Source organism: Meriones unguiculatus, chromosome 1 (genome assembly GCF_030254825.1).
Source record: "Meriones unguiculatus strain TT.TT164.6M chromosome 1, Bangor_MerUng_6.1, whole genome shotgun sequence".
NCBI lineage: Eukaryota > Metazoa > Chordata > Mammalia > Rodentia > Muridae > Meriones > Meriones unguiculatus.
Window position 1 is genome coordinate 73,838,965 of NC_083349.1, and position 5,993 is coordinate 73,844,957.

The 5,993-nt window shown below is 40.9% G+C and overlaps 1 long non-coding RNA gene across 2 annotated transcripts; it reads right to left on the bottom strand.

Annotated features, from left to right (window-relative positions):
* Positions 1-778: 778 nt before the first annotated feature.
* Positions 779-3,223, bottom strand: LOC132648400 (uncharacterized). Of its 2 annotated transcripts, none has more exons than XR_009586816.1 (3): positions 3,137-3,223; positions 2,417-2,859; positions 779-900 (listed from the first exon to the last, which is right to left on the bottom strand). It is a non-coding gene; the product is annotated as an uncharacterized LOC132648400 (long non-coding RNA). The 2 variants fall into 2 exon arrangements; XR_009586818.1 differs by having other exon boundaries at positions 2,417-2,494; positions 3,137-3,215.
* Positions 3,224-5,993: the final 2,770 nt, after the last annotated feature.

Here is a 5,993-nt window from a genome sequence, read left to right on the forward strand (position 1 = left end):
CTAAATGAGATGCGAACTCAGCTGCAAATTCTGCAAGAAGTGGCCTAAGAGCAGCAGAACCTGATGGTTTAATGTGGTCTTCCCTCAGTCTTCACGTTGCAGTTGTAATGGACATGAGTTCCAGGCAGAGTTGAGTTCAGCTTATGCTGCCATCAAAATTGACCTTAGAGAGAGCATCCTTGACACGAAAGGCCATTAGTAGCCACATATGCACTTCACATTGGAAAGATCCTCCTATGTTCTGGTACTTTGGGCACACTGTGTTTGACGATTCACTCGTCGTACAATAAATGAATATGTTGGAATCCTGATGTATTGATGTCACATCACTGAAGTTTGCTACATCGATCGAGACAATGGGGTTAATGTATGGCACTGAATGTGGTTCTGAGATTAGTGGGCTCTGAATGTGGTTTGAACATGTGAAGACTGGCATAGATTCAATGCTATTAGCAAGTGACACATGGGTTGTCTAATTTGTGAGATGTGTTTGTCTCTTGGACAAGTTGATAAAATTCCTAGACAGCCACATGTTTAAAACAATCCACTTACCTGAGACCTTTTCACAAATTTTAGGCTTTTCACAAAAATTAATCCAAAATGGATCATAAACTAAAAGTTGCAGCATAAACTTTTAACTTCTTAAATAAAAGAGGAAAAATTAGATGACATGACTAAGGTGATGACTTACAAATCATAGCAAAGGTGCTGTCTATGAGAGAAATAGCTGATATGCTGAATTTCACAAAAATTAAAATTTTATTTTTTGCAAAAGACACTATAAACAAAATATTGTGTTATCAAAACAACAAACAAAGGCAGCAAAGACGTGAGGTTGGGAGGATCTGCGGAGAGTTGTAAGGTGTGGAGGGGATGATCATATTCCACTGCCTTGAAATTCTTAAAGAATAAATAAAAAGAATAAGATTAGAAAAAGTTTACTAAAGATACATTTTGCAAATAAAGAAATATTTTTCCCCAATTATACAAAACACTCTTTAAAGTCATTAGTAAGAAAACTAATACCTTAATTTAAAAGCAGCTGTTTGAAAATGGCAAAAGAGGGCTAGGGAGATGGTTCAGTCAGTAAAGGGCCTGTTTTGCAAACACAGGTACCTGAATTCAGATCCCCAACACTCAAGTAAAGAGTCAGGCATAATAGGGGGATCTTGTAATTGAAGCACTGGGGAGGTAGGGACTAGCCAATCCATGGAATTCATTAGCCAACTACTCCAGGTTTGATGGGAGACCCCATCTCAAAAAATAAAATGGAGAGTAATCATATATAACCTCCATCAATAGATCTACCTGTGCAGAAAGCACTGTTTGAATGCCCCCATCTGCTGCTCATCTCTTCTCAGGAGGGAGAGTCCTTCTCGCCTTAACTGACCCTCAGCCTCCACCTTGACAAGCACATGTGTGGGAGAAGATGGCGCCCTTCCCCACGGACCACGCTGATGGGCAGGCAGTGGCGTCTCTGCCTTTCTTAACATGGTACTGCTTGCTTCCTACCGATGTCATTCTGTAAAGTCCTTCTGAATTACATACCAGATTGAGGTCACATAGCATCAGTGACTGTTTATTATGCTCAGTCACCAGTAATTTTCTGTGAGAACATGTAATCTTTAATAATTCTTCATTTTGGAATGTGTGCAAAATTATTCAAAGAGAGTTGGTCAGCTAACATCATTGCACTTCAGAGCAACAATTTTTCAATATTTAGAAGAAATAGGGGTGGTGATAAAAAATTTGATAGCACAGTTTTAGACAGGGAAAGGGCCAAATGATGTAATTGATCACAGTCTCATGCTTCAAGAATTTGGAAGATTATATTATTATATGTAATGATGAGTCAGATCAGAGATATGAATGTCATCTAACAAGGCTTCCTAAGTCTGTATTATTGGGTTGCAACCTAAGTCAATCTATTGATGCTCATGAATTATGAGTCAATCAAAACAAACCTGGGGAGTAAAAACAACACCACCAAAGCCCAAAGCAAAAGTCTTTAGGTCTTCATGGAATGTTTCTGGCTTTTTTCTTTGAGGCACATGGTAAGGTTGCATTTTCTAACCCTCTTCATTTGTTATAGAGCTGTTTCGTTAGCACTACTCAGTAATTTGTGATCAGAGATAATTTGCCATTCCTCACCGTAGGATTTAACAAGGTTCTCCTCAAAGATCACGTTCATTCATTCATTCATTCGTTCATTCACTTTACATACTAATCATAGCCCCTCCCTCCTCTCCTTATTTATTTATTCATTTATTTATTTATTTATTCATTCATTCATTCATTGACTTTACATACTAATCATAGCCCCCTCCCTCCTATCCTCCAAGTCCCACCTTCCCTCCCTTTTTCCCCTATTCCCCCTCCAACGTCTCAGAGAAGGGAGCCCCCCCCACCGATTTACCATAGCATTTCAAGTCGCACCAAGACTGAGCACATCCTCTTCCTCTGTGTCCTGGCAAGGCAGCCCTGCCAGAGGGACCTTATCAAAAAGCATGCAACAGTGCCCTTGTCAGAGACAGCCCCCACTCCCTATTAGGAAACCCACAGGAAGACCAAGCTGCCCATCGGTTACATCTCTGTAGGGGACCTAGGTCCAGTCCATGCATTGTCCTTTGCTGGTACTTCCACAAGCACCTTGTGGTGTCTCCACAAGCCCCATGGGCCCAGGTAAGTTGGCTCTGTTGGCCTTGTGGAGCTCCTGTCCCCTCCAGGTCCCTCTGTGCTTCTGCCCACTCTTCCAGAGGCTCCCTGTGCTCAGTCCACTATTTGGCTGTGAGTCCCAACATCTGTCTCCACCCTTTGCTGGGTGGAGCTTCTCAAAGGACAGCTGTGCAAGGCTCCCATCTACAAGCAGAGCAGAGTGCTGTTAATAGTGTCAGGGGTTTGGGTCTCATATTTGGTGTGGGTCTCAGCTTGGGCCAGGCATTCCCTCAATCTCCACTCTAGCTTTATCCCTGCACATCTTGTAGGCAGGGTTAATTTTGGGTCAAAGTTTTTGTAGGTGGCTTGGAGTTCCCCTCTCTCCACTAGGGAGTCCTGTCCCTAGACCTCTTCAGTCTCCATGATCCCTGTTGCTAGGGGTCTCAGCTAGAATCACCCCCATATCCTCCCAGGAGCCTACCTTGTCCTAGGTCTTCAGCTTGTCTCAAAGATGCGCCCACCCACGGTTTCTCTTCTCTCTGAAAACACTCTGTCCTTCTGCCTCCTCACATCTGATCCCCACCCTCATTTCCCTCAGCACTTCCTCTTCTCCTGTTTCCTCTTTTCAGCCACATCTGCTGTCTATTCTATTTCCCCTTCTGAGTGAGATTCAACCATTCTTGGCCCTCCTTGTTACTTAGCTTCTTTGAGTCTGTGAATTGTAATATGGTTATCTTGTACTATATGGCTAATATCTGCTTATAAGTAGGTACACACCATGTGTGTCTTTCTGGGTCTGGGTTACCTCACTCAGGATGATCTTTTCTAGTTCCATTCATTTCCCTGCAAATTTCATGATCCCCTTGTTTTTAATAGCTGAGTAGTATTCCTTTGTGTAAATGTGCAACAGTTCCTTTATCCATTCTTCAGTTGAGGGACATCTATATTGTTTTCAGTTTCTGCTATTATGAATAAAGCTGCTATAAACAGAGTTGAGCAAATGTCCTTGTTGTATGGTGGAGTATCTTTTGGATATATGCTCAGGAGTGGTATAGCTGGATCTTGAGGAAGCACTATTCCCAGTTTTCTAAAAAAGCTTCAGATTGATTTCCAAAGTGGTTGTACAAGTTTTCACTCCCACCAGCAGTGGAAGAGTATTCCCCTTTCTCCACATACTTGTGAGCATGTGCCTTTGCTTAAGTTTTGGATCTTAGCCCTTCTAAAGAGTACCAGCTACTCCTGATGAAACCTAATTGACTAGGATCAGAAGAAAGGAAAAGAAGACCTCTCCTATCAGTGGACTTGGGGAGGGGCATGCATGCAGAGGGTGGAGGAAGGGAGGGATTGGGATGGGAGGAGGGAGGGAACCACAGCGGGGATACAAAGTGAATAAAGTTTAATTAATAAAGAATTTAAAAAAAAAGAAGAGTACCAGCTACATTCCCTAGGTCACTAGAGACATCTCAGAGAAGAGCTCCCAGCCAAGCTACAGTTAACATGCAGCATGAGAAATAAAAAAAAGACTGTTATTTAAAGCTACTGAGATTTAGGGGCTAGTTATTATTGAAGTAGAGCCTTGCTGATCCTGACAGATACAGAACCCATCTTCCTAGGACAGAACTCTCCAGCTTAAGAACTTCATCTGTACTTAGGATTCTATTTGGATTCAGAAATAAACCTGGAAAGCTGAAGATATCTGAGTGAGGAAGCTGGAGAAATGGCTCAGTGGTAGAGTCCTTGCAGGTCTTCTAGAGGACTAGAGTTCCTAGTACTCACCCTAGGTGTTTCACAACTCCAAGGGAGCTACAGCCCTCTTTTGGCCTCCATGAACATGCACACACAGATTCAAATAGAAAGAATAAAATAATTTTAGATAAATATCTAAATGCCACTAACATCCAACTTACACAAATAACTCCATGGCTTTGATCTTAGTCACATCAAGTTCCCTAACATTCTGTTACTCTAACCTAATTTCTACTTTTCCTATTAACTACATCCTCATGAAATAGTGGTGAACACTGATGAGAGCTTACCTGTCGCCCACTCTTGTACATCAAATAGAAACCTGCCAGGGCTTCGAAGGCTGTCTAGGATCAGATAGAATTTCTTTCAGGAGTCAAAATATTAAACCTCTAAATCTAGAAGCTAGGTAAAGGAAGAAACAATTTAAAACACCTGACTTAAAGTGGTTAAGTAATAAAGGGGCTTATTGTTCCCATAACTAAAGTAGTTTAGTCAAGTCAGCCTCAGGCACAGTTTTCTCCAAGGGTTCATGGTGGTCCCTGAGAGTAAACTATGTTTTTTCAAAGATCCCTACCTCTGCTCTTTTAGGCATAATAACTTCCTTCAACCTGGCTTCCCTTGGGATAGCAAATGTCTACCTCTTCCAGCATTCTAGAAGAAAAGAAAATGTCTTACCCCAGAACCCCAAAGCAAAACTTGAGGCTAACTCACTGAACCAGCTTGGCTTACATGCTTCCCTTAGAATGAAGCCCTATAGGAAGAGTAATGATGTATGAAAGGTGTTAAAGTTTCTCTAAGCCATAGCTCTGTCTAGGGTTGGCAGCTAGAATCAGCGTCTCTGAAATTCTAAGAGCCCCAAAAGAAATATGGGATGCTAGGAAATGGCGTAGAATAATAAAAATCTGATTGGACCCCATTGCTCTCTGTTTTATGTATTGAGGCTAGGTTTCACAATGTGGCCCAGACTGGCCTTGAACTCACAGTGATCCTCCTGTCTCCATCTCCCAAGTGCTGAGATTACAACTGTGATCCATTATATCTGGCTTCTATGACCCTCTTGCCTTCTTTTCTATGCTTCAAATGTTTTACAATATACAGATACCTTACCAAGTTTACAATGGCTCAATTTTGTATTTTTTTTCTATTTTATGACAAATACAATATACCCATGTGTCATTGTTTTCATTTTAGTAGTCAACCAGTTATATAGTTAACATTTTTTTTTTGTGGGTGCTTGTTTTTTTTTCTTTTGTTTTTGTTTTGTTGTTGGTTTTTTTTTCAGTGCAGTTTATTCAGGAACCTTGAACAATCATCAGACCCTGGTATAGTTAACATTTTATTGTAAGATAAATCTTATTTTATCTGTTTTTTCCCCAACTCTAGGATAATTTTAATGTTCTGAGTGCATTTGAAGTAGGCTAGATTAAGTCCCAATGTCAAGGAAGTCACATGTATCAAATGCGTATTTTTCTTATTTTCTTCTTTATAGAGTTCTTTGGGGTGTTTAGCCTTGTTTTGCAATTTATATATATGAGTATAATGCACTTGGGACTCTTGGTCAGGCATCTAGGACAAAGAGAGTCACAGTCTCT